Source organism: Podarcis pityusensis (genome assembly GCF_964106645.2).
Source record: "Podarcis pityusensis genome assembly, chromosome: 2".
Taxonomy (NCBI): Eukaryota; Metazoa; Chordata; class Lepidosauria; order Squamata; family Lacertidae; genus Podarcis; species Podarcis pityusensis.
Genome location: NC_138029.1, coordinates 76892016 through 76919896, shown reverse-complemented (window position 1 = coordinate 76919896; position 27881 = coordinate 76892016). Strand labels below are relative to the sequence as shown.

The window sequence follows — 27881 nt, the reverse complement described above, 5'->3', positions numbered from 1 at the left end:
CGCCTTTAAATGTCTCAACAGCTGCAGCCACCCAGCCGCCTCCTTTGCCGCCATCCTCTCCTCCAGCGTGCACGCACTTGGGCCGCGCTTCCGTCCTACATCTTCGGCAGGGGGAGGGGAGCGGCGGAGCGGGGGGGGGGGGATGGCGAGGAGGGAGCCAAAGGGGCGCAGGATCCCCTTCAAACGGCAGCGGAGCCGGGATCGAGAGATCTTCACGAAAAAGCAAGGCAGGGGTTACGATAGTGTCAGGAAACCCACGGCGCCGGCCTTTCTGGGCCAAACGCACACAAAAAACGGGGAGGGGGGCGGGTGGAAGAAAGGAAGTCGCGAGTTCTCCAGAAAAAAAATATGAAAAAAATGAACTTGGCTTTCCAAGAAGAAGGCATGACTCCGCCGGTGTATTTATGGCACTTGAAAGCAGCCGGGCGCTGCAGCTTGAGTGCGAGGGAGCAGGCTCAAGTAGTTGCTAGCTCGCCAGGCCAGCGCGCTGGATGGAGAGCTAAGCTGACAGCGCCTGCCTGTCTCGCGCAAAGCCCCTCCAGCTGCCTCTCCCGCTTCATTCCAGCACACGGGAGGCTGGGGCTCTTTTTCGCTCGCTCGCTCGCTCGCCCCCGCCCCCCACTCGAGCTCGAGCCGCCGCGCAGCCTCCCCAATTGCGCGCCCAACAACTTGAGGCAGGTGCGCGCCCCGCGGGAAATCCTCGGGGACGGGGCGGCGCTGCGACGGGCGGAGGCGGGGGCTCGCGCCGCCTCTCCCGGCGCCCCGAAGTGCTGGAGGAGCAAGTTTGGTTCTGGGGCGGCGGCGGCAGCGGCTCGGCTCGGGCAGGGGGGGTCCAGACTGAGCCCTTCCGCGGACGCCCGTCCGTCCCCAGCCGCCGGCCGGCGCCAGGGCTCGGCGCGCCCGAGCGCGAGGGGCGCGGGAGTGCGTTGCGAGCGCCCAAAAAGCCTCCGGAGCGAGGGGAGGGGAGCGGGGAGGGAGACGGCGGGCGCATGCGCCTGGGCCGATCGAGCCATATTGGATATGAGGCGGTGAGCGGAGCGCCGGCGAGCCTTGCCCGAGCCCCGGCAGCGGCGCGGGGCTGGAAAAACTCCCCGCAGGTAAGGCGGGGGCGGGATGCGGGGCCTCGCGGGTCGGGGGGCGCCCGCCGCAGCTGCTGGGCGCGTTTTGCTGCGTGCGCGGCCGCCGGAAACGCTTTTTTCCGGCTCCTGAAGTTTGATGCGGGAGACGGCGAGGGAGGGCGGTAGCAGCAGCAGCAGCCAGGCGAGCGGGAGGGGGAGCGAGCGAGTGGCGAGCGCTTCGCTCGGATGTGCAGCCGGGAGACGCCGCCGCCGCCGCCGCCGCAGTACGAGCGCCAACTCCGCGCGCGCTTCTCGCGCTCCGCGCAAATTCCCGCGACGCGGGAGAAAGGCGCTCTGCGCCCGCGCACCTCCGGGCCCGAAAGGGGGCGCCTGCCCGCCTGCCGTTTCCCTTCGCATTTGTTTTCCTGCTGTACTTGTGAAAAGTTCCTAGGCGCAGAGCACTGGAAGGTGCTCCTTCTCCCTCTTTTTTTGGGGGGGGGGTGTTGCCCGTTATTGTGTGCGCAAGGAAAGCCAAGCCTCTCCTTCCCTCGCCTTGGTTTCTGGAATCTCTGGCTGGGCGATTGAACGTTGTTGATGCACTTTCTTTTTCTAACTTGGGTGGGTTAGAGGAAAAGTCATTTCAAGGGAACTTCTGAACTTTTGAGGCCATGTGTTTTGTCTTTGCCGAAGTGGCGTTTGACATGGTGGTGATGGTGATGATGATAAAAGCGTTATTATGATTATTAATCTTCTCTAAAATGGCTTCATTTGGAAAAGATGAGGCCTTCTTAAACAATTGGGCTGTGGTTCTCCCCCATCCTCCCCCCCTCCCCTTAGCGGCGAAGTGATCTTTCAACCCAAGCGCAGGGGAACTCCGTCGGGAGCGCACACTTTCTCCGAAGACCGCTACGCGGTTTGCTATCCATCTGCGATGTTGATGGCAGTTGCGAGCTCCTCGCATCAACCTGGCCCCATAAATCGCGACTTTTTTTTGTGGGTGGGGGAGGAAGGTGGGTCGGATCGGCAGCTGGTGTCCGCCGTTGTTTTGATTGCGCGTGATTACAGTGCCACCAAATTACACTCCGCGGAGCCCCTTTGCCGGTGCTACTGATGCCTCCTCCTGTGGGACTCTACTTTCAGTTGAAAAACAACTCTACTCCGGTACCCTTTGCTTTCTTAGTTTCCATTCTCTGCTCTTCTGCCCTCCCTTTCTTAAGACTCAAGAACGCAGGGCTTCATTGCCCTGTAGCTGAGGATGCACCTGAACCCATAAATCCTAAATGAGGGATGCACACTACAGTTGGCTGCAGTGGAAAGGAGAAGGAGGCCTTAATAAATTTGAGTCAAGTTGGGGAAATGCTCTTACAGTCAAAGAGGGGCTTGTGCAGGAAGGACAGTTTGGGAATTGACTCCATTTAGATGCATTTCTGTGCATGAAACTGTGGAATCATCTTACCTAATGAAAAAGAAAGAGGAGTCCAGAACTTAGACTTTTACAATTTCTCTCTTGCAGGGACAGGCAGTTAATCCGCTCTTAAAAAGCAGCTCTATTACTAGGCCTCTCCTAGGCCAGAGTGATGTCTATTTAATGGTCTCACGTGGGTTTCGTGGAATGATTATATCTGCTTTGGAGAGAAATTTGCTGTCATAAAAAGTGTGTAAGAGTCTGTAACATTTAGGATTCATAGCTTTGCCTCTACCTTTATCCACTTGGAAGTAAAACTCTGATATAAAACTCTTTACTGAAAAGACTTTGGCGCTGGGTTGGTCCTGTTTCTTCTGCCTCTTTCTCTGGGCTTACTACTGCTGGGAGGGAGGTTACTGTGAAAAACATTTCAGTAAAATAGAATGTAAGGTGCACAACTTTAACATTCATGTAAGAACTGATACGTTCTGTCCACTGACTTATAGTAATAGCTGTTACTGTTATGCATCAGTATTTGTACTGCACATGCTGGTGAGAGCAACGCTAAGCTTTTTAAAAAATACAGTATATCTTAGTTCAACACAGTACCTCTCATAGATGGAGGCTTTTAAAAAATCCATTTTCCTGTAACAAAAATACACATTTAATATTTGAGCAACATGCAGTTACAGAATATGGACATCACCCAAGTTGGTTAGGCTTGGCATCTTAGAGTAATGTCACATGTTATGGACAGCACACCAAATGTGTAGTGTGGTGTAGTGGTTAGTGTCTGACTGGATGTGGCAAACCAGGGTTCTAATCCCCATTCAGCAGTGAAGCTCACTGGGGTGACTTTGGGCCAGTCACTGTCTCTGTCTAACCTACCTGACAGGGCTGTTGTGAGGATAAAATGAGAAGGGGAGGTCATGTACAGCACACAGAGCTCCTTGGAGGAATAGGTGGTATAGAAATGTAACCAGTAAATAAACTTTGTTTCACTAAACACAGATGTACACTGGCCACAAAAAGCAGGGCACTCAGTTCCCTGTTATATTCACACACAGTGCAGTAGACACCTGTAGCTTTGTGTTAACATTAATTTGTGATACACACGAAGAGACTGTAAAACTTCAAACCACATTACAGTACATGGAAATTGTCCAAATGTCTTTAAAGGGAATTTGTCTCTGGATACTGTGTTTAGTCTGGGGCTTAACAAGAAAAGTTTAGATTGGTTCTTTGGGCAGCAATGAGTCATCCATGAGTAGTTTATATTTTCAGGATCGACTATAGTAGAGGCAGTAACCAGACTAGGATTCCTGCAAAACTGTTGTCGTATACCATGATAGTTCAATCAAGTCAGGTGTAGCGCTCTGTGTAGGCCTCATTCCTAAATGCATCTATATACATCATGTGATCATACATAAAAGTCATTTCACATGTGTGTTACAGCTCTTCCTAGATTGTGTCATTTCAGACTGGAAGTGTAGGAATCACATGTTTCCTCTTGTGTTTCCCCCCCAAAGCCAAAACAAAACATTTTAATGTTGAGAATGACTTTAAACTTTGCCTTTCCACAGCAAGTCCAGGAATGTGTTTTATTTTGGTTGTGGGTATGCTGTGCTCTTCCTTCTCCCGTTTGGTGAAAAGACTTGTAGCACAGGAAGGGCTGGATTAAATATTATCCCTGCAGAATAGTGTTATTCCTGTATGCTCATGTCTCAATTAGGACCCATGGACAGCAGAGGCATATGAGGCAGTTAAGAAGTGAGGTGACAGCATTCTTGAAATCTTAGCTTGAATGCTAGAAAGCTGTCAACTCCTTCACCTACAGGAAGGGCTGCACTATCTGTAATCTGTGCACATTTGGGTTGTCACTTAAAAGGTAAAGGTACCCCTGACCGTTTGGTCCAGTCATGGACGACTCTGGGGTTGCGGCGCTCATCTCACTCTATAGGCCGAGGGAGCTGGCGTTTGTTCTCAGACAGCTTCTGGGTCATGTGGCCAGCATGACTAAGCCACTTCTGGCGAACCAGAGCAGCACACGGAAATTCCATTTACCTTCCTGCTGGAGTGGTACCTTTTTATCTACTTGCACTTTGATGTGCTTTTGAACTGCTAGGTGGGCAGGAGCTGGGACCGAGCAACAGGAGCTCACCCCATCGCGGGGATTCGAACCGCCAATCTTCCAATCGGCAAGCCCAAGGCTCTGTGGTTTAGGCCACAGCACCACCTGCGTCCCGGGTTGTATCTAACTGGGGTGTAAATATGCCTTCAGATAGGGAACAGATTTAACTATTGCACCTATGCGAAGTATGTGTGAATTTTATGAAGAGAGTTTAGAATAAAAATAAGAGTTCAGACTCAGTTTCTCCTATTTATGGAATTAATCCACTTTCAGAGTAGTGTTTACCTTGAGACTTCTTGTAATTCAGATTGAACGATAGGTGTATAATCTTATTTCTCAGTACTTCTGTGACCTGGTTCACAGACATCACATTAAGCCACAGTTAAAATAAACTATGGTTTATGGTGAATAAGCAGTAGTTTGTTTGGGGGAAAACAAACTATGAGTCTGGGTTTTAAAGCAAGCCAAACCATGGCTTGTGTCCTGGCACGGATGGGAGAGGAGTGAAGAGCCTGTGATTTCAGCAATGCTGTTTCACATTATGTGTGAACCAGGCCTTAGACAACAACAGAGGGATGCTGTTCAGTGGATATAAAGCGGCTCCTGCTTCAGCCTGAAGTGAAATGGAGAGGGCAGTTCATTTCAATTTCAGGCTTTCCTGATGGATTAATTAGTGTACTAAAAGGTGAAAAAGAATTGAATTTATTCTCATTGATTCTGTGTATTTGTGTGTTGGGTGACACTATGTTTATGTGACAGAACAACTTCAGGAGTGGGAATGACTCTGAAGCTTACACTGGATTTCTCTACAGGGCAAACCTTGCTTAAAAATGAGATGAGCTGGGTAAACAAGGGTACGTAACTTAGTAACTGATCCATAATACTTCCTTTCAAATTGCAGTGTGGAATTATCTTCTTTTATTATTATTATTAATCCTTAGCAAAAAAATGTTTGAATAGTTCTACTACATTGAATAGTTCTACTACATGTGGAGGACATGCTGAAGAGAGGATGTAGAACGTATTTTTACAAGAAAATGAAAATTAATCTATTTTCCATAGGAAGGTACCAGTTTTATTCAATATTAGGGGGGGAAACAAGTTTTTTTAATCAAAAGGTAGAACCTTACCAAGTTTTGAATGTGAAAGCTTTATGACAGATATAGGCCCAGTTCACATGGCTTAGTGCGAATGAGCAAACACCAGGTCCTCATAGAGGAGATTGCAGCCACTTTGTAGTGCTGCACTGCACTAAGCAATGGTTAAACTTAGTGTGTTGTCTGCTGCGCTCCAGGCAAACCATAGTCAAGGTTTGCAGCTTGTGGTTTGTCTGGGAGGGCCAAATTCCAATTCTGGGTTTGGATGACACACTAGGCCAAAACTGTGGCTCAGTGCAGCTGTGAAACAATCAGGGGAGAGGAAGAAAGCAGCCATAATCTCTCCTGGAGACTGCGCATTTGCTTATTTGTACTACGTCATGTTTTGGCTTCAGGAATGATGACATGGAAAGAGTTTGGTTTTATTCTGAAATTGATTTCTCCATTGGTTTAAAAATAAACATGTGCTAAACTGTTGCTATTGTTAATTCCTTGCATTTTCATAGCTTGTTCAGTTTGAAATTGCAGCTCTTTAGACTATCATAATACTTGTCTGCATCAGAAAAGTAGTGCTGTTGCTGGCTATTATTCAGCAGCTTCATGGCAGATCTGGGAATAAAAACGAAACTCTTTATTTTAATCCTCAAATAAGACTTTTAAAATGAATTGAGCTAAACAGATCTATTTCTTCCAGGTGGCTTGAGAGGCGCACAGTGATGATTATTTATTACAAATATCTACTATGATAATCCACTGTAATGAATAATTTGCATTGCCTCAGAGTAGAACTCCAGCTCATGAAGGACAAAGAAAAATAAAATTCAGGAAACTGTACTTTCATTGTATGTACTTGAATGCTAGGAAGCTCCCGTATGCTATGACCTTACTACAGAATGGACATAAAAGATAGAAATCTTCATGATTATTCAGTCTTCTAGTCAATATAAAAATGCTGTTATTCCAATCCTTGGGTATTGACAGTGCATTTACCAGTACTTCCATGGGAGAAAGTTGAAGCTGCTTCATGTGTTTTTTCCCCTGTCAGAGGAGAAAGGGGATGTATTGTGATAGCATAAAAGTCTGCAGGGTCCTTGAATAATGTTTACTACAGCATGTACCGACTCCCTGGGGTCTTTCAGGCAATTACACTAGCGCAAAGTCCCTTGTCTGAATGTAACTGTTTCTTTGCCCAAGCTCTCTTCGTTTTTTTCACTTTGCCTCCAGGGAGTTTTTCCCCCTTTACAATGGGAACCTCACCTGTGCAGGAACAGGTCAAAAGGCATTCAGTGAAGATAGCCGTACATAATCTTATGTATACTGACTTGTTGAATAGTGTGCAGCTTCATCATTAAAGCAGTTATCATTGGCTTAAGGGTGTCTTTTTCTAACTTGAGAGAGAACTGGAGGTTTTTAGCGGCTCTGCCATTTCTTTCAGAAATATGTTTCTACTTCAGTATTCTGTACCTAAAGTTTTGACAAAGATCAATGGCTAGAAGAACACACGGTAGCTTCTGTAATATGTGCATTCCAGACTTCTGACTCGCAGTGTAGGAGCAAGCTGATCTTTCTTTATGGATGATAAATTGTAGGGGGAAGTTTAGTGTTGTCTTCCATGAAATTAAATTATGTGAACAATTAAAGAGAATATTTTGTGCCAGCCCTAAAAGCATAGGAGGTGTTCAGGTATTGTGCAGATGAGAAATGATGGCTCAGGTTGCCCAATAAATGAAAGCAAGTGTCTGATAAGAACCAGGATTGTCCATTAGATGGCTTTTTAAACTTGGACCTGGCTGTACGCATTTAGATCTCTGCAAGATGTGCTTATGTAGTGAATGGGAAGAATAAAAAAATCATAGAATTGTTGACTTGGAAGGGGTCCCAAAAGTCATCTTGTCCAACCCCCTGCAATGCAGGAATCTTTTGCCCAAAATGGGGCTCAAACGCACAACGACCCCGAGATTAAGCGTTTTATACTCTACCTGCGGAGCTATGGGCATGCTAGGTGAGTTTGAACCAGTCACCCATCTTTCAGCCTCAATTTGTTAAGCATAAAAAAGCTCATATATTTTTGTTGTAAGAATGAAAAATAGTAGCTACAACTCTGTACTTCTAGGAGAAAAGGAGTGCTGTAGGACCTTAATTAGATAGGTCCAGGAATGGGATGCAGGGCTTAGTCGGAATTAAACTTGGCTCAAATTAAGAGTGGATTTGTACTTTATAAGTACATAACTTGTTATTTTTCAAAGTCAGAAGAGACATATAATCCATGCACACACACAGAATGTTAAGAGAGAATATGATTTTAATACAGTACTAGGGTTCCTTTTCCTCTGTTAACTAAACTGTTCAATAGAATTGGCAATAGTCAATGCAAGTAATCCCTGCTGGGTGATTGGCACTTCATTCTGATTAGACTGTTAAACTATAGTTCTGCACCCACTTATTTTTGTAGAAATCTCTCATTTCAGTGGCTTTGTAGGCCTACTACTGGGTACCGTATTATATTTACTACACACTGCTGCTTAACTTCTGTTAGTTTCAATGGAGCTTACAAACCCTCCCCCCCCCCATTGAACTGAATGGAGGCAGAACGGCTGCAGTATCTGGTGGATTGATTCCTTGATTGTTAATGGTTGGCACTAGAGTCCTGAATTAATCTTGGCAGTTTATTGTGGTGAAATGGATCATTGCTATTCCTTTGCATTCTAGGCCACCCTTGATAAGATCTTGCTGGTTTAGAAGATTAATAGTTTGTCCTTGTTCACTTAATCAGTTTTCATTTATTTGCTGTTTATTCTTTAGGACACTCCTTTTCCTTTATGGAGCTGAATAAACCATTTTTCATTAGCGAAATCGGTTATAAGGAATTCCCATTATAGCAAATAGCTGAAACTGATAGTATCTCAAAATGATGTGGCTATTAAAAATGCTTTGATATTTTCTTTGTGTTTTGGTGATGAAAGATAGAGGAGATGAATTCTTGATGATCTAATGAAACACTATATGCAGTGCTGGGCAAGCCCTAACAAGTATTTTGGTAAATTTGAAGTGATGCTGCTCAGATCCTTCCAGGATGGATTTTTCAGGATCCAGAAAATTTATAGCAAATAAATACAGCTGTTCCTGAATAGTTGAACTTAGTTTTTTTTTTTTTTTATAATCCTTTGCTTCGTCTCCCTGTGTGTATCCCCAAGGCAGATAATGGGGTTGTCTGATCTGGGTACGTGCAGTGAATTGAGCACTCAGGGCCCAAACTACATGTTAATGTTAGCCTAGTTCCCCCCAGATGCTTTGGGCTCAAGTTCCTCTCAGTTCCCTTTTGTGTGCTTCATACTGGGAATGTTTTTTTCTGGCAGAAGTCAGCAATTGCAGGTACAGTGGTACCTCAGGTTAAGTATTTAATTCGTTCCAGAGGTCCATACTTAACCTGAAACTGTTCTTAATCTGAAGCATTTACCTAATGGGGCCTCCTGCTGCTGCTGCACTGCCGAAGCACGATTTCTGTTCTCATCCTGAAGCAAAGTTCTTAACCTGAAGCACTATTTCTGGGTTAGCAGAGTCTGTAACCTGAAGCGTATGTAACCTGAAGCATATGTAACCCGAGGCACCACTGTAGTGGTATGGTTTGTATTGGGACCTGTAGCATTGGGATCTATAGCCAGTGTTAGAAACTCAGGTATATAAGCTAGGCGCCAAGTGGCACCTTAAACCTAGATTACGGTCGCCACAACAGAATGTCTGTTTGCCAGGGGGTTGGACTAGATGGCCCTCGGAGTCCCTTCCAACACTACGATTCTGTGATCTCAACTACATTGCCTGACTATAGCTTCCTCTTACAACAATTCCCTTATCCCAGTATGCAAGAAGGAGAAACACACACAGAGGAAATGGAAACGGTATTAACTATGGACTAAGGCAGTGATTTTTAAACTCTGGTCGCCAATCTGGTCCCCAGAAATCTCTGCGTAGTCACAGTTGGACCTGCGATAGTAGCAAAAGGCACCCGGCACCTGGCTAGTTTTGAACACTGGCTATAGCAACTTTGTGGGGGAAGTGATCTTCAGTGGAGAAAAGGGCATGGAAAGGGCCATAGTTTAGTGGTTCATTGCCCATGTGGACAATTCAAATCTGGATTGACCAATAGTCTGATTCGGTATAAGGAAACTTCCTGTGCTTGTTCCTAAAATTTTAGCTCAATTTCCTGTGCTGATGCATATTGCTCCCCTGCCCCCTGTAGCTATTGTTTTTATCAAGGAAGAACATGCCTAGTACTATTTATTTTCTTATATTTATATCTTGGCTTTCTTCCATCATAGAACCCAAGGCAGTGAACATGTGGTTTTCCACTGGTCACTCATCCACACACTGACCAGACTCACTTACCTTCAGCAAGGCTGTGGTCTCCTGTGCCTCCCTCAGACCATACCCTGAGACCAGCATGCAATTTAACCCTTACAATGCCTTTCATAAGTGGTGATGCACACACTTTCTTTAGTATCTCCATTTCATGTTAAGCTGTTGGGACATGTTGTTGTCTTTTTTTAAAAAAAACATCCTATCAGGCCTACTTTATGTTCAAACTTATAAGACGACCGAGTACTTTCAGTACACTGATCATCTCTACGAACTCATTCATTGTTGTGCAACTAACAGTACAGTGGTACCTCGGGTTACATACACTTCAGGTTACATATGCTTCAGGTTACAGACTCAGCTAACCCAGAAATAGTAGCTCGGGTTAAGAACTTTGCTTCAGGATGAGAACAGAAATCGTGCTCCAGCAGCGCGGCAGCAGCGGGAGGCCCCATTAGCTAAAGTGGTGCTTCAGGTTAAGAACAGTTTCAGGTTAAGAATGGACCTCCAGAACGAATTAAGTACTTATCCCAAGGTACCACTGTATTTTAAATACGGACATCAAAGAGGATATGTTCTTGTTGTCTGATGGGAAATTATGGTTACTGCAAAAAGTAGCAACAAAACTGAATGTTTATGTGTAGAATATCACATTGTGCAAACAACTCCTGAGGAGGTCAGTAGCACAACTTGATACACAGACCAGCTGCTGCATTTGGATTTCTACTGCAGTAGCAAAGTAACGAAGATTTAGAGTATTGTATTCAAAGTACAGTACTCCAATTTAGCTTGTTTGAGGAGTACAGCCTTGGTAGGCATTTAGAAGAATAGAAATGAACTACACAAACTGTCTACAGATCACTCGGTGTTTAACTGAAGAAGTGGTTCTGCAGTTAATAGTACTTTTAAACTGAAATATTTATTACATATTGTATTTCAATAAATTTGCATGAAAACTCTGCGTCATAGTATAGTATAAAGACATAAAAGCTTAATATAACCCTTAAGTATATATAAATGAGTGTTTACTAGGGTTTACTTTGCTCAGCTTCAGCTGTTACTGCATGGCAACATCACATAAATCTCAGTAGAAAAAAAATCATCGTAGAAGCATTCCCTTTAGAGTTTGGTATATAATAATACATTACCAAGAAGGTTAAATATAATTGCCTAGCAAATAATGGAGCAAGTGATAGTGAATAAATAACTTCTTGCTTGGCATTCACTGTCCAACTGGACAAGGGGAGTGGGGTGTCACTAAATGCTGTTACTATATGTTGTCCTGATCTCATAATGAGTAATTTGTACTAAAGTGGGGAGAGGGAGCTGGGTTGGGACATAGTAAACCCACACAGGCTTCCTGATCCCCTGGAACAGTGAGGTGTTCTGCATGTCTGTCAGCACCCAGAAGGAGAAGTGGGCTTTGTTAATCCCTACTGTGAGCCTTTTGTGTGAGGGTATCTGGTCCATGCACAGATGGAACATGCCCTTGTTTGCAACTAAACAGGGCCTTCTGCAGTTTTGCTACCTTGGAGACAATCTAAAACCTTGGACCGTGTAGCCCACATGCCTGTTGCATTGCAGAGTTTTTATCTGCATAGATTTGAAGGGCAATTGCAAAACAGATTAGACATTTTTGAGGGTCTTTTTTGTGCAGATGCCATGACACCAAACAAGCTCTCTAAAGATGTAAAACTAGGATTCAGAGAATTATGAAACTAGTTCTGGGAACTGAAGGGTACAGGGTTAGGGTGTTGCTGTTTTTATTAGTAGCTCTCATACCACATCAAAAACTTATCTCTTAAAACTCTGAGGGGAATTATCAGAGCAGGTTGTGCTATGACATGGCATTCTGCTGAGAGGAGAAGAAAAATCCACTGGACTAATGGAAGACAATTATGTTAGCCTAGGACTGCAATTTCACTTGTCTGCAGTAAACACCATGGAACTCAAGTGTATACATGTAAAAAGATGGTGCTGTAAATACAGCTCTTGGATCCAGGCCTACTTGTTGTTCAGAACATGCAGGTATAGGCGCTAGGAATTACAGGGCAGTGCAATGTTTCTCTGAGATGGAAAGTTAATGTACAATCTTTTTGGTTGGTCATAAGTATCCATACTTCTCAACAACAATAAATACATTGGGTCATACCTTTAATGTTTGACTTCAATAGTTGGTTATATTATCCTGTTGTTTTATATAGAAAGTAGGCTAAAACTTAATGTAGTTTTGATAAATTCATAGTTTCATTCTGAGATACGTTAAATTCAAATTTAATTTTAAAGCATTTTAAAAATTAATATAATGACTTTTAAAATTATATAAATGGCTTTGGATTTGGGTTATCTTGGAAGAAAAAAAATTGTCTGGGATCTACAGCAGTGTGTACACATAATGAATTTTCAGCTGCTCCCTTTATGCTGTCCCCCCTCTCCGTGTGTGTGTGTGTGTGTGTGTGTGTGTGTGTGTAGGTAGCGGCTAGAAAAAAACAGCAGTTTCCTAACATGCATACACGCTTATCTGGATCTTAGTGTATGCATCTATATCAGCACAAGCAGAGTACACTCTGTGCCTAGACATTTCAGAAAAGGGAATGTGCCACAAGCTGATGTGTTGCCTGTTTTTCTTCCTCCTCCCCATTTGTGTACAGATTCCTTCCTCCACATCCTGTTTCACACTAACCACAGCCTGCTCCGTCTGGCATCTGAATTGGGCAAACCAGAATTGGAAGTTCACTTTAAATAATTGTATTGAATGGTAACCACAGTAGGTATCCACAAGGAGAGGAGGGAGCTTTTAAGCATATTCCCAACTTTGCTTTGACTTCACTGATACCTGGACTGGGACAAAGTGTACCGCCTTTTAAGTGAATACTTATAGGTTTTAGAGTGTGAGCCACGCGGGACTTGATGCCACTCAGTTGTGACTGCGGAGCTTGGATGTGTCAACCATGCAGTCTAATCCCATTGTGTTTATGTAATTCCCTGAGTAGCATATCTGCTGGTAAAAAAAAGGTTGTCACTATCGATATTCTGCTAGCCAAAGGGCACTTCGGTGGTAGTCCATGTCTCGTGTTCCTTGACTTAATAATGCACTGGGCGGCTGTTTGTGGTAGTGACTAAGGTCTTAAACTGGGACTCCTCAGAATTCAACACAGTTAACCAGTTACTGACACCCACTGTTGAATAATCTGTTAAAAATTAAACAGTGAAAATGGGCAACACTGCCTGCTGCAGGAAGGCAGTGGGGTTGGCAAAGTTGTGTTGTTACTCACAGGTGCTTTTTATTGCCACTCAAGCAGAGATGTGGTGTTGTCTGAATTACATATTTGAATACGCTTATCTAAGCAATTCAGATTAGGTATTTCACTGATTGCTTTTTAAACCCTTATATAAACTATATATATTTGATACCCGGGTGCTTCTACCAATCGGCTTGCACTGGAGTAAATTTTGTGACAATTAGGATTTGTTTTGCTTCCTTCTTTGCTTTCGTTTTGCCGCCTGTTTTGCTCTTGTTTTCAGTCTTTGTAAACATTTTATCATTTTAGCTCCATAGCTGCCTGAAAGATTCAAATAGAGGAGGACAAGGACATATTTGTGGAATGCAAACTACATTTTTTCATATTTACGATAGCGTTGGGGTATAGTAGCTTTGGACTAAATAGACACATACATTCTATTCAGTGTAACAGTGATGGAGAGTACTAATTTGTGTCTCATAGTTATTTTTGGCAGCAGGTTTAATGTACTTTGAATGAGATGAGCCATGCTGATGGTCTAATTGTATCAAAAAGTATGCATGTAGGATGGAATAGGGAACCTTCTCATAGGGCCCAGGCATGTATGCTGTAAATACAGTGGTACCTCGGGTTACATATGCTTCAGGTTACATACGCTTCAGGTTACAGACTCTGCTAACCCAGAAATATTGCTTCAGGTTAAGAACTTTGCTTCAGGATGAGAACAGAAATCGTGCTCCGGCGGCGCAGCAGCAGCAGGAGGTCCCATTAGCTAAAGTGGTGCTTCAGGTTAAGAACAGTTTCAGGTTAAGAACAGACCTCCGGAACGAATTAAGTACTTAACCCGAGGTACCACTGTATTTTGGTTTCACAGTGGAGTATCCATGGAACCAGTCAGTTAAAAAACCAAACCCCTAGGTTTTTTTAAAAGAAAACAAATGGGGGCGGGGCTGGGAGACACACACAATACAGTGGTACTTCGGGCTTCAGGTTACATACGCTTCAAGTTACAGACTCTGCTAACCCAGAAATAGTGCTTCAGGTTAAGAACTTTGCTTCAGGATGAGAACAGAAATTGTTCTCTGGCGGTGCGGCAGCAGCAGGAGGCCCCATTAGCTAAAGTGGTGCTTCAGGTTAAGAACAGTTTCAGGTTAAGAACAGACCTCTGGAACGAATTAAGTACTTAACCCGAGGTACCACTGTATGCAGTATGTACCCTGGACAAGTGAAAAAGATCATACATTGAGCATGTTGCAGCTGGATTTAGGATCACCTCTAGGCTGTGTGACTGATCCTTATGGGATAGATTAGCCCTATCCAGAATAGAGGTGGCAGGTTTTAAGGCATTTTTTTCTGGTTGCTTACTTTTATGTGGTTGATTTGTCTCTGAGTGCTCTAAAAATTTTTTTTATTTTAAATAACTATTCTAATGGAAGAAATTCCTTCACTAATATATACCATACAATTAATCACTTTTACAGAGGAAACTTTTGATCCTGTCCATATTTTAGGTATTGTAGCATTGTGCTATTTTCATAGGGTAAAAAAGGGACCTAGATTTAGTCTACAAATCCACATAATATCCTATTACCATAAAATTTATGGTTAGACCGGCAGATGCATTTATGGGTGCTTTTGCACTAGCAATGAAATGGGAAGTATTTTTAAGCTACGGTGTTTAAAATGCTCCAGTGAGTAATTTTTACTGCAGGACTCATGTGAACAGACCCAAAGTAGGGGTGTGTCCTCTAGTAAATGCCACAGGAAGTCCAGCAGTTGCTAACATAAATATAGCTTTAGGCTGCTGTTGTACCTTAAATTGGGTACATATGAATGCATGCTGGGGTGTTTTACATCTTGTTACACATACACAGTGATTGCATTGGAAGAAAATATAGTGCTTAAACTCTGCTTAAATTAAGGGCTTTGATGGGTTTGCCATGAAGCATTGGTTATTAAAGGTAAATGTCGCTGATTAGATATTAGAGAGCACCTTTTAGGTTCAGAAAGCTGGGACACTCAAAAAATGTAGTCACACGCACCCTGGTTTATTAGCTTAATCATCATAAAAAGCAGTGATTTAATCACTAGACATAATTAATCAGCCAAATTAAAAAGACAGGTAGAACTAAATAGATGATTGCAAATTACTGCTTTTCCCACACAGTTCATCTTGCTGTTCTCCAAAATCTTTTTGGACTTTTGACCATGCTCAAAATGGCTGTAAATACAAACTCTCCATGAGGAGAGAGAAGTCATCTGGTAGTTGCCATGTAAAAAATAATAACGAGCATTGATTGATTGATTGATTGATTGATTGAGGTGATCTAAAGTGTCAACACCAACATTTGCTATATTTTATAGATAAGACTACAGGAAAGTCAATCACTTGTTTTTCAGGCTAATTGGCAACCTGGGAGCAAGGAATCATTTTTGCCCACACCCCAAACATTTGGGGTAAAGATGCAACACAAATGTATTGGCTTCTGTGCAACAGTGAAGGCGTAGAATATTTTGTGAGGTGTATAAATCATTAACAGGCTACAGATTAAATTAAGTACAGTATGCTTATTATGAAACCTGCCCTCTTATACTTGTTCGAATAGTATTACAGTCGTACCCCGTGTTGCGTTCCGCTCTTGTTACGGACTTTCAGCTTATGAAAGTGGCAAACCTGGAAGCGTTTACTTTTGGGTGCAGTGCATGTGCAGAAGCGATCTGCTTGCTTCGCGCACGCGCAGAAGTGCTCGATCGCACCACACACATGCGCAGAAGAGGCACTCTAGTTGTGGACTTTTCGGGGTGCGAATGGCACCCCGAAATGGATTATGTCCACAACTAGAGGTACCACTGTAACCACTTGTGGTAATTATGAGAAGGTGGTTTAAATAAGTAGTTCGGTAATACGAGAAAGGAGACTCCCACTAAATACCTGGAATAACTTTCTGACAGTAAGAGCTGTTTAACAGTGGAACAGATTCCCACGAGAGGTGGTGGACTCTCCTTCCTTGGAGGTTTTTAAGCAGAGGTTGGATGACCATCTGTCATGTATTATCTAGTTGAGATTCCTGCATTGCAGGGGGTTGGACTAGATGGTCCTCAGGGTCCCTTCCAACTCTGATTCTATAGTGGGAATGGGATAAACCAGGTGTGCCAAAGGCAAATATGTTTGAGAGCAAAATTCCTCAGATCGTGGATGCTTGGGGGTCGAGACCCATGATGTTTCCAGATGAAAAAAATATCACTTTTACTGCTTGGATTGCTACATACCATTATTCACTTGCCACATGGCTGGACTCTTTTACCACTGAAGGTGGAGATGGGATTCTGTAGCATGCAGTAGTAGTCATTAATGTTCCTGCTCCTTTTTGTCCTAACAAAGGCACCATTTTCATTGGCCTGAAGGTTTGTCAATTTTTGAGGAATGGTAGGGGTACTGTGGACTTTATTTGGGAATCCTAAAGGACCCAGTGAGGCCTCAGGGCCTTACGTTTGACATCCCTGTTCAGAAGAGATAGAACATTGTGTTTTGTGGAGTTGCGAGGATTCTAACTTCTGTTCAGTCCTAAAAAGACTTACCTTGAGAAACTGTGGCAAGCAAGATCTCCCACACTACTAATCACCAAAGTACTCAAAGCTACCAAACGTTCCCTTTCAGCTTCCAATGAAAAACATATTGCAGGAAATTACCAAGGAAACAACTCCACCTGTACACAATTCTAATAATCAGTAAGCATCTTCAGAAAGCCCAACCAGATAGTGGCATCGCCCCTCCTCTTCCCAGCTAAACTGTACTCGCTGCCTCCGAAACTGCATGCTTTGATTTAATGATCAAATTTTATTGATTTACAAAATGAAAAGAATTTTAGGAGAAAGCAAGCAGCAATCCATGTGATTGAATTACAAAAGGGGGGAGGAATCTTGTGGTGCCTCCCAATGGTATGAGCAAAGACATGTCAGTAGCAGCTAGAACTTCTGGGAAAGTGGAGGTGATGGTCCCAAATAAACTGGGATCTCATGTTCCTAATGGCCGTGGCCTGATGATAGCCCTGCTGTTCACACTTGGAGGAGGATTACACTGCATTCCAGTCTATGGCCCCTGCATCCCTCCCCTCATCTAGGTAGCTCTAGACACTGCTCCAGTTGGATGCCATCTAGCAGATGTTTTGGAGGGTACAGCAAACCAAAGATGACATCAGCAACAAGGTCTTCCTCTATGACTAGCAAGTTGTAAATGGGTCTCCACTCCTCCAGAATAGCCCTGCTCTACTATGATGGTATTTGAAGTTCCCGTCAATGCCAGTTCTTGGAGACTTTTAGGGAGGCAACAGCCACAATTACAAAGCAAATGCCTGGTCTACATGGATAAGAGAACACACAGGAACTTTATTGTGTAATGCCACCAACTTAGAGAAGATGATGCCTATCTCAAGCTTATCTGCAACGGTGGAGAATGTCCAAGAAATGTCAGTGTTGTGGTTTCTCCCAGAAACACTAAAGTATGCATCCACGAATTATCATTTGTTTTCCAGCATTGCCTGCAGGACCATGCTATAGAAGGACTTGCATTTGTAGTATTCCACACACACTTCCCAGACCAAAATGCTAAAGTGGGATGAATCCAAGGCCACCTCTACCCCACCCATGCCCTTTCCCGTGAAGCCAAGCTCATGGAAGGATAGGGGTATTTTTGTTGCTGTTCTTCATTCCCCACATTTATCACTTCTGCGGGGGACACTTTCTTCAGTATACAGAGGGTGCTTCAGAAGATCTCACAAATCATGGATAAATCCAGAAGGTAAAGCTGAGAAGCACGTAACCCACATTAAAGACCAGTTTGTAGAATGTCAGCACCCCTCTCTTCTTCCAAGCACTGCTTGGTGTCCAGCCTTTCCAGGACTGGAGTGGTATCTTTATTCATTCCACAAAGTCATCTTTAATTTCTCCAGCTTCACCAATTCTCCCTCATTGATTTCTGTGTCCTCTCCATGCAGGCCATTACGACAGGTACCACCGCTCACTCTTGGGGAACGTTCCCTTGCCTAACCATAGGCTGCCTTCTCCCTGGTGTTTTGCATAACTCTTTATCTCCTTTATTCGTACCCCCTTCAGTTAAGTAACTATATTCCCATCTAGAGTTGAGGTGTGCAGCTTCTAGCGTGCACATCCTAGAAACACGAGGTCACTAAGATCAAGGATTGTTTCTGGGTTTATAACAGTCAAACTGAGACTTCAGGGCACATGTGGATTGTACATTAGGTGTTTGAACCGGGGTTTTGAGTTAAATGGAAGCTGCAAGTTGGAAATTGCAGGCAAAGGTTTTATGGGCAGTGTTGAGTGCTGATTGAAAACTCATTTGAGTTTTTCACCCCCTTAAAAGTATTTTGGCACTGTTAGTACCAAGTTATTAAACCTTGCTACTTTTACCTATGAATGCTTTCAGGGTTTTTTACAACAGTTATGAATCTCGTGAATTAAATTGTATGTGAATTCAATTGTATGTGAATTCGTATAAGTTAAATTAGAGTATCATGGTACCCAATTCCTTTAACTCCTCTGCTTCCTTCTTCATCCCATTCTAGATGTTACTAGGGACTCACTAGGCTGTGGTCACTTTAAATTTTCCTTTATTTGTAGCAGCTGCAAAGCTGTCTGCCTTTGAGGGGAGGAGTTGTACTAGTGGAAGAGTAGGGTGAGAAAATAAGCCTGTTACCAGGCAGAGTTAGGACCTAGTTCTTTGGGCAATAAGCCAGCAAGAGCCACTTATCCTTGGGAGAAGATTCCTTTTTGTTCCACTCTTGATGCATGACTCTGCAATCTGTCCAATGTCTGGAACAGGCATACAAACCATACTTAGCAAACAGTGCTGGGTTCCAATGTAACGGGATGCCATAGTTTGAGAAAGTCAGGTTTCATAAATTTGTTGTTGTTGTTGTTTAGTCGTTTATCCTTTTCCGACTCTTCTTGACTCCATGGACCAGAGCACACCAGGCACTCCTGTCTTCCACTGCCTCCCGCAGTTTGGTCAAACTCATGTTGGTAGCTTTGAGAACACTGTCCAACCATCTCGTCCTCTGTCGTCCCCTTCTCCTTGTACCCTCCATCTTTCCCAACATCAGGGTCTTTTCCAGGGAGTCTTCTCTTCTCATGAGGTGGCCAAAGTATTGGAGCCTCAGCTTCACGATCTGTCCTTCCAGTGAGCACTCAGGGCTGATTTCCTTCAGAATGGATAGGTTTGATCTTTTTGCAGTCCATGGGACTCTCAAGAGTCTCCTCCAGCACCATAATTCAAAAGCATCAATTCTTCAGCAATCAGCCTTCTTTATGGTCCAGCTCTCACTTCCATACATCACTAGTGGGAAAACCATAGCTTTAACTATACGGACCTTAACAACAATAAAAGGCTTAAGATTGTGGTTTATTGGGAATAACCAAAGCATGGTTAAGCTACTGGGCTCAGTTTGCGTGGTGAAACAAACCATGGTTATGCTAAACAAACCATGGCTTAGTGTTCCATTTAAAAGCCTGTGTCTGTTTACAAGGAACAGTCCTTAGCATTGACCTGCTTTCATTTCACATGCCACAGTCTCAGGCATTGTCCAACACTGAGGCATTGTCCAATTACTTCCTCTTTCTACACACAGGCCTATAATAGAACCCTTGTGTATCATGTAATACTGCCACAAGGCCAGGTTTCTAACTGATTTTACACATATCTATTGAGAAATATGTCCCACTGAGTTCTTGGCTCTAGTTGTATAGGATTGCCAAGGAACAGCAGGACACTGGATGCTCTTAAGGTGAGATGAGATGTTCTGTTCTCCGTAAATTGCCTGGCATATTATGATGCTCCAGAACAGTGGATACACATACATAAAAACCCAGGACTGAAGAGGGGAGGTCTTAAGAGAAAAAATGTCTTATATTGTCTAGGGATGTGTCCTAAATTTCATTGAGGTAAGTATCTTATAAACCAGTGATTAAATATCTTCCATAACAGTTACTGATACAATAAATGCTTACCTACACAAATAGAGTTGATGGGCATGAAAGATACAATAAATTGTTTCTGTTTTTTAGTCTCTTGATAGGTTTCAAACTTGTTTTCTTTTCTCTTGTTTTTTGTCTCTTGAGAGGTTTCAAACTTGTTTTCTTTTCTCATTTTTTTTAAAAAAGGTATTTAGGTAATTGAGGAAAATAAGAGGAGCAGCATGTTCTAATGAGTAACATGATCATCATATATACATTAATAGCAAACCCAGGTGCTGAATTACAGTGTCTGTGTAGCCAAAATGGAGCTGAGAAGCAAGAGAAGAGGTATCAGTGTGTCCAGGGAAACCACAAAGTTTACAGAAAGTGGCAGATACCACAGAGGTCTTACTTATTTGGGTATGCTTCTCCCTACCACCACTGCACTGGTGGCTGCCACAGCTCTTGTTATTTTACAGCTGATAAGCCGGGGGTAGTTAACATGGCATCCTCCATATGTTCTGGGGCTCCAGCTCTCTTTGGCCACAGTCAGCAGGGCCAGTGGTTGAGGGTGATGGGAATTATAATACAACAGCATCTCGAAGGGTAACATGATGCACAAGAACTGCCCAATCCCATATTGAAACTGGCAGCCTTATGTGAGGAGAGTCAGACTAGTTTTATTCTGAGTAACTTTGTAGGACTGGAAATGGCCAAGATAGAACTCGGGATCCTAGTTTGTGCCCTTGTTTCGGAATGGGAAGCATGTACAGTGGTACCTCTGGTTACACATGCTTCTGGTTACGAAGTTGCTCCTGGTTGCAAACTTTGCCCCAGGATGCGAGTGGAAGTCGTGTGCCGGAGGCCCCATTAGCAAAAGCGCGCCTCAGGAGAAAAACTGTTTCAGCCTAAGAACGGACCTCCGGAATGAATTAAGTTCGTAACCAGAGGTACCACTGTAGGCCTAGAAACACATTTTTTCCAGCCATCTAAAAATGTCCTCTTTCTGTTTCAATTTCCTTTAATTGTGTTTACTGAGAAATGATGAACATGCTGCTAAAATTAGAGCTCCAAAGAATAATTATTTGGAGATGATTCTTTTGGCACCAGCGCATGTAAGAGAGAAAGACAAAGAGAGGCTGATGGTGGGGAAGGGCAGGAGAAGCGGAGGGCAGTCACAAGGGTCACCTCTTCGAAAGGGGCACAGTATGCTTAACAGCTTTTATCTTGGTGAAGGGGGCATCTCCTTTTTTTCTTCATAGAGTCTCTAAATCCTCAAGAGAAGTCTTGGGTGAGAGTGGCAATAACTTTTTTCTATCCTCCCTAATTTCATTGAAAGCATATGCAAGCATATTTTTTCAATTACAAATCTTCACTCTTCCATTTTTGCTTTTTTTGAGAGAGAGCTTGTTGTCTTGTGTTCTTGATTTTACAGTTTCACGAGTACAGACAGTCAATTAACAAAGTGATAATTTAGCACCACGAGTATGTAAATAGTAGGTAAGTTGGTTTACCTGTAAGGAGAATTTTATCATACCTTCATACCTAATCATCTTGGCATTTGTAGCAGGATGTTAACTGTGACTGCCTTCAGTATACTGTATTTGCTGTGATGGTGAGTTGCCAATACTAGATAGCTCAGTCAGTAAAGCATAAGATTCTTAATCTCAGGGTTGTGGGTTCGAGCCCCACATTGGGCAAAAAGATTCCTGCATTGCAGGTTTTTGGACTAGATAGTCCCCTCCAGTTCTAGAAATCTATGTACGGCGATTACTGCAGAAGTAGCTTTGTGTTTCCTGTAGTTCTTTTAAATGAGTCACCTCTATCAGAATCGAGTTGGAAGGGATGCAATGGGTCACCTAGTTCAACCCCTGCATGGTAGGAATATGAACAAGCCTAGGTAACAGTTTTGATGGCTAAAGGTAGCATAGAGCCCTGCAGTCTCACCTGAAATTGCTAATTCATTAATATACCAGGGATTCCTATTTTAATGTGCTTAAAAATATATGGGTATTTTAAATAGCTGCTGGTGGTTTGGACTTCCACAGTAAAAAAGAAAAGAAAAGCACATTGCTTGTGAGAACAGATGTCAGCAGTAAGTGTAGCTGCAAATGATCGAAGTTCAAATGTAAGCTGTGTTACTTTTTAATCACTGGCTTTGTATGTGATGTTAAATTCTGGCGGATGAGGAAGCCTCGCCTGTCATTGTGCCATTGTTGGTAGAGGAGCTTCTAACACTGCTATTTCCATTTGATCTCTCTTCATCTGTAAAAATTGCATTTTTTGATGCACTGTTTTCACTCTGTACTTGGGTATGGATATGAGCCTCTCTCCCTGTCACATGGGTGAGCATGAAGGTAGATGTGTCAAATTTGCTGAGTTGAAATATTGGGATTTTTAAATTGTAGCTGTCAGTCTTATATTTTCTTGCAGTTTGGGTTTCCTTTTTTATCATGTAATTTTAGGTGTTGAATTGTAAGTCTTCTCAAGTTGTGAGAAGACTCACACATGTACGTATTGATAAGTAGTGATTATTTTAACATAGCACTGTCGGCATTACTACCAGAAATCTGTCTGCACTCATGGAAAGAGTGCACAAAGAACTTGGGAGGAAGAACATGAAAGGACATACTGTGGTATTGGCTTCCTGTACAAATTGGGACGATTGTGACACCACTAACATCTTTATACACACGTGCCAATAGTCATAACACTTAAGAAAGGTGAAAATACTGGTCTGTTGTCACTTGCAGTAGAGACTGGCTACCTCTTTAATGGTTATCTAATGATTAATTAGATTGTCATTTCTAAGTAACAAATATGGAGGTACACATATGTTGCCTACCCTTGGTGGCTAACCAAAAAAAAATATGCCTACCCATATGTGGGTCTTGTCTCTGACTTTGTCCTGCATCTCCAAAACACAGCATGAGACCAGAGACTAAACCCTGCTCCCTGCTCTAGCCTGATAAGATGAGAAGTGGTAGATTTGATGCAGTCTGAAAAAAAGTCCCAATTCCCCTCCATCTTAAAGCTGGAAGGAGTGTAGAGACTTGCTTTGGTTCTGGGTTTGGCAGAACCCATAAGCAAATCCTAGGCTTCCTTACTACAACTTTGGGGTCAGAGACAAATTGAACCCCCCCCCCCCGAGTTGGGAAGAAGCCAAAGACTAAGTACTTGCCACGGCAAGAAAATTGTAGACCAAAAATATACTTTAGGGACAGGTGTTCTTCATGCATGACTTGGCTTAGTGTGATGTATAAACCAGGCCATTGAATAAGATGGAGGTGTTTATACAGCAAAAGTGCTTTGAGAATAGCTCTTTGCTAGTCTAATTTAGTTTCATTTATAATATAACTCTAGTTCCTTCTCTCATTTTATAGCTATATTTTCCCAAACCAGAGGAATATACTTCCAATATATTAATGCTAAACATCTGAAACTCCTTTTATAGTATGATGGTTAGGGACTTTTGTTCTTTCACACCAATAGCTGACAATTGCTGGAGGGCTCCTGTCCTCTTCATTGTAGGGTTTGCATGTAAGGATCTGTTTAAGCAATTGTTAATTAAACTAGTACAGTGGTACCTTGGTTCCCGAACGGCTTAGTTGTTGAACATATCAGCTCCCGAACGCTGCAAACCTGGAAGTAAGTGTTCCGCTTTGCGAACAATTTTCGGAAGCCAAACGTCCAATGCTCCTGCAGCCAATCAGAAGCCTTGGTTTTCAAACGGTTTCAGGAGTTGAATAGACTCCCGGAACGGATTAAGTTCGAGAACCAGGGTACCACTGTAGTTCAGAATTGCCTTGTGAACAAGCAGCCCATGTTTTTACAATGGTGGAGAATCCTAGGGTGTTGGTTGCATAGGCATGGTTGCTCTCATGAGGCATTCACAGTTCACTGTGCCCTTATGCTGGATCTCATCATTGTATATGGCTGTTGCTGGTGGGATGAAATGAATTAATTAATTAAGGGATTGTACAATAACCTGTTTTACTGGTGAGGCTGCTAGAAGCACTAGGCTGTGCTCATCAGGCTAATGGTTTCTGTTGTTGTTGGGACAATGCTAAAACTTTGCTTATCTCAAGAGGAGGAAGAGTTGACTTGAGGCCCTCACTAACTTGCAACTTCCCTCCTTTAATTAAACAAACCAGCAGCTAAAGTGCTGTAAAGGGATTGTTACTCTAGGACAGGAGTGGCCAACTCCCAAGAGACTCACAGAGTTAAAAACTGGCAGTGATCTACTCCCTTTTTTGGGGTTCGGGTCAAAGTTGTTGAGTTTTTTCAGGGAGGAGGTAAAATGTTGAGCTTTCTTTAGGGGAGCCACAGTTGTTCAGCTTCTTTGGGGGGAGCCAGTGTTCTACCAGTGATCTACCACAGATGTCCAGTGATCTACCTGTTGGACATGCCTGCTCTAGGACAATGGTGCATTATAGATAATCCATAACTCCTTGGTTGGAAACTACTAAAGCTGGAAGCTCATTTTGAGGAGTCAATGCAAAGTTGTGTGCAGAGTTCCACGCCTGCGCCACCAAAATCAACTGCACTCTTTCCATGCCCTGCATGTACGGAAACCAGACATTAGCCAGCTTTTATTAGACTTGCTGCATCTCCCATCCTATATCCACATCTCTTTTTTTTAACCTCCTCATTCCTTGATGGAACAGTAAACGGAGGGCAGTTCCAATGTATTTCTAGTTTTGATAAAGCAAGTCCCCACGGAGGACCCCATACAGCTGAAAGAAAATTGCAGAGCTGCTGGTGGATGGCTTGTTGGCTGCTGAAAGGCAGGAGGCAAAGGATACAAATTCTGCTGCCTTCTATCTAAAGTACTCTACTTTATTAATTGGTGCGATTGGGAGCAACTCCAGCTTTGTCATATTGAGCCGAGACTTTATTTCTTGGCTCTTGCACATCTTAAAGATTCCAATTTTAAAGCAGCTCTATGGCTGTTGCAGTTTACAGATCAGAAGACTTATTTTAGTCACACAACTTTAAACAAACTACAGCGTGTCACTCAAAGCCATTTAATGCTTAGGCAGTACTTCATTTCTCAATTATGCTTCCTAGACTTAATGCACAGGCTGTACAGAGAGCCATACATAAAGCCTTGTCTGTGTGTGTGTGTGTGTGTGTGTGTGTGTGTTAAAAAACACAAGCAACCTCATTTTTTAAAGTTTTGTGAGGAATTGATCATGTTAACCAGTGCCATTTTTGTACAAGCGTATAGCAGGAACGATGGGGAAATATCCATTGTGCTGCTGCTGCTTTTTTCTTCTTTTTCAAAAAATAGTAATAACTTCATTTAACAGGAGCTGCTATTTCTGGCATTTATAGTTGTCAGAACAACTGCACAATATATCACTAACAACTTGCTGAAGAATTTTTAAAATGTTCTTTTTCTTTTTTCCTGTAATTTGGTAAATTTATAAATAAAACATTAAAAAAAATCACTAACAACATGCAAATAATTATTCTAGTCTCTGGATGGGTAGTAGAGTTTGTAAGCTATAGATCCTGTAATACCGTGGTGGCTCTTCACTGCAGTGCTCAAAAAAGTGTAGTCTTCAGGCTTGTTTTCTTTTAAAAAAACCTAGGGGTTTGGTTTTTTAACTGACTGGTTCCATGGATACTCCACTGTGAAACCAAAATACAGTGGTACCTCGGGTTAAGTACTTAATTCGTTCCGGAGGTCTGTTCTTAACCTGAAACTGTTCTTAACCTGAAGCACCACTTTAGCTAATGGGACCTCCTGCTGCTCCTGCTGCTGCGCCGCCGGAGCACGATTTCTGTTCTCATCCTGAAGCAAAGTTCTTAACCTGAAGCACTATTTCTGGGTTAGCAGAGTCTGTAACCTGAAGCGTATGTAACCTGAAGCGTTTGTAACCCGAGGTACCACTGTATTGTGTGTGTGTCTCCCAGCCCCGCCCCCATTTGTCTTTTTTTATTATTTAAAAAATTGGCCATGCCTATTTTGACTTTCAGCAACTTGACATTCCCTCCATGTGGCCCTTGGCCTGAGAAAGGTTAAGTTTGCCTGCTGTAATGCTTAATCACTCATGCGGTGCCTGATCAGGCAAATGGACAACTGATAGGCAGCACATGCACATGTTGTGTAATGGATCAGAGCTGTTTATAGACTGTATAGAACCCTTCCCTCTGTATCTTCCTTTCCCCACTCCATTGAAAACAATGAAAAGAGCTCTCTGGATGTATTGCATTTTCTGTTCATTGTAGATTTCTACTAACCAGAGAGGAGATGAAGCTTTTCTTGAGCTTTGAGGACTGACCCATCTCAACATAACATTGATAAAGGACATTTAAAATGCTTTGTTATTCTGAGCATTGCAGTTAACAAACTGTAATAAGAAGAAGTGAGTGCCACTGATCTGGATCTAGTGGGGCGCAGTGCAAAACGTTGAAAATCAGCCTATACTTTTGCAGCAGCATAGATAAGTGTCTGCCCAGCTAGCTCCGTTAGTAAATGTCTGCATGGCATTTTCAGGTTTGCTGTACCTGACAGAAGAATGCACTCTATATCAACCCTAACACTGAGTATAGAACATTCACTCTTAAAATACCTCTTTGATAGAACAAGGTGCACTGTGGCCAAGGAAGCACAACCCCCTGCCATTCAAGTGTCTCCCCCAGCACCTTGCTTTCAAATGTCTCCAGTTTGTCTGGAAAGGAAAGCTAGTACTGGACTACGTAGTCAGAAAGCAGCAAGCTTCCACTGGCTATTCTCTATTAAACATAGACCACGAGAGTGTTTCCTATTTAGCAGGTTTGGGGTCTCTGGAATATGTACACCCTCTACTATCTGCCCGGTTGCAATCTAATTAAGCCTTTCTTGTGAATTGCTTAGAGACTGTGGTAATTAAGCAATATATAAACTGTTGAAGTAAATACAAATAAATGAAAACACACCTATCGATTGGCTTTCTAGGAGCCTAAAGAGGGACAGCATCATAGAGGAAGCAAAGTACTGGTAAAACAATATATTAAATACGAACTATTAAGGTTTGGGAGCCGCACTCAAAAAGATGCCACAGCATTGTGCACCCCGCTTGCCCCCCACCTATGCTAGGGAAAGGAAAATCTTACCAACTCTGTTGCTACTAGTCTTGTCTTTTGTCTTAAGGGGGGGGCGGGAAACACTGCATCAAGCCAGTACTCGTGCTCCTGTTTCATAGCCTTCACCCATGAAAGTTCCATATCATATGGGGCTCAACCCTGCCCTCATCCCATCTTTTCCAAAGTTATCTCTTACTTTGCCACCTTTTGGAGGAACTTTGTTTACCGGTAACCTCAGAAGTTTATATTGGCAAGTCTAGCAATCATGACTTCGCAATGAATTATTTTCAGGCTTTAGGTAGGCTTTCACTTCTCTTCCAATATTTGGTGTTCCAATCTTTGGCATTGTATTTGCAGGGTGGGGGTGGGGGGAACTGCAAGTGTAGGCATTAAGATGTTGACATGAATGGCAGTTGAAAGCCTGCAGCCTGGGTTGAGGTGGTCATGTGAACATTGCACTCTTCCTAACACTTGCCTGACAATTTAATGACAACAGCTCTTAAGAGTGTTCATAAAAGTGTCAGAAGCATGTCATAGAAAGGAATAATGCTC

At 42.9% G+C, this 27881-nt stretch overlaps 1 protein-coding gene across 1 annotated transcript in view; it reads left to right on the top strand.

Moving 5' to 3' along the window:
* Window positions 1–967: 967 nt before the first annotated feature.
* SFMBT1 (Scm like with four mbt domains 1) overlaps window positions 968–27881 on the top strand; it is an 81003-nt gene continuing 54089 nt past the window's right edge. Inside the window, exon 1 of the mRNA XM_080994179.1 lies at window positions 968–1097. The gene's annotated coding sequence lies outside the window, so the exon portion shown is untranslated. The remainder of the gene's footprint in view (window positions 1098–27881) is intronic.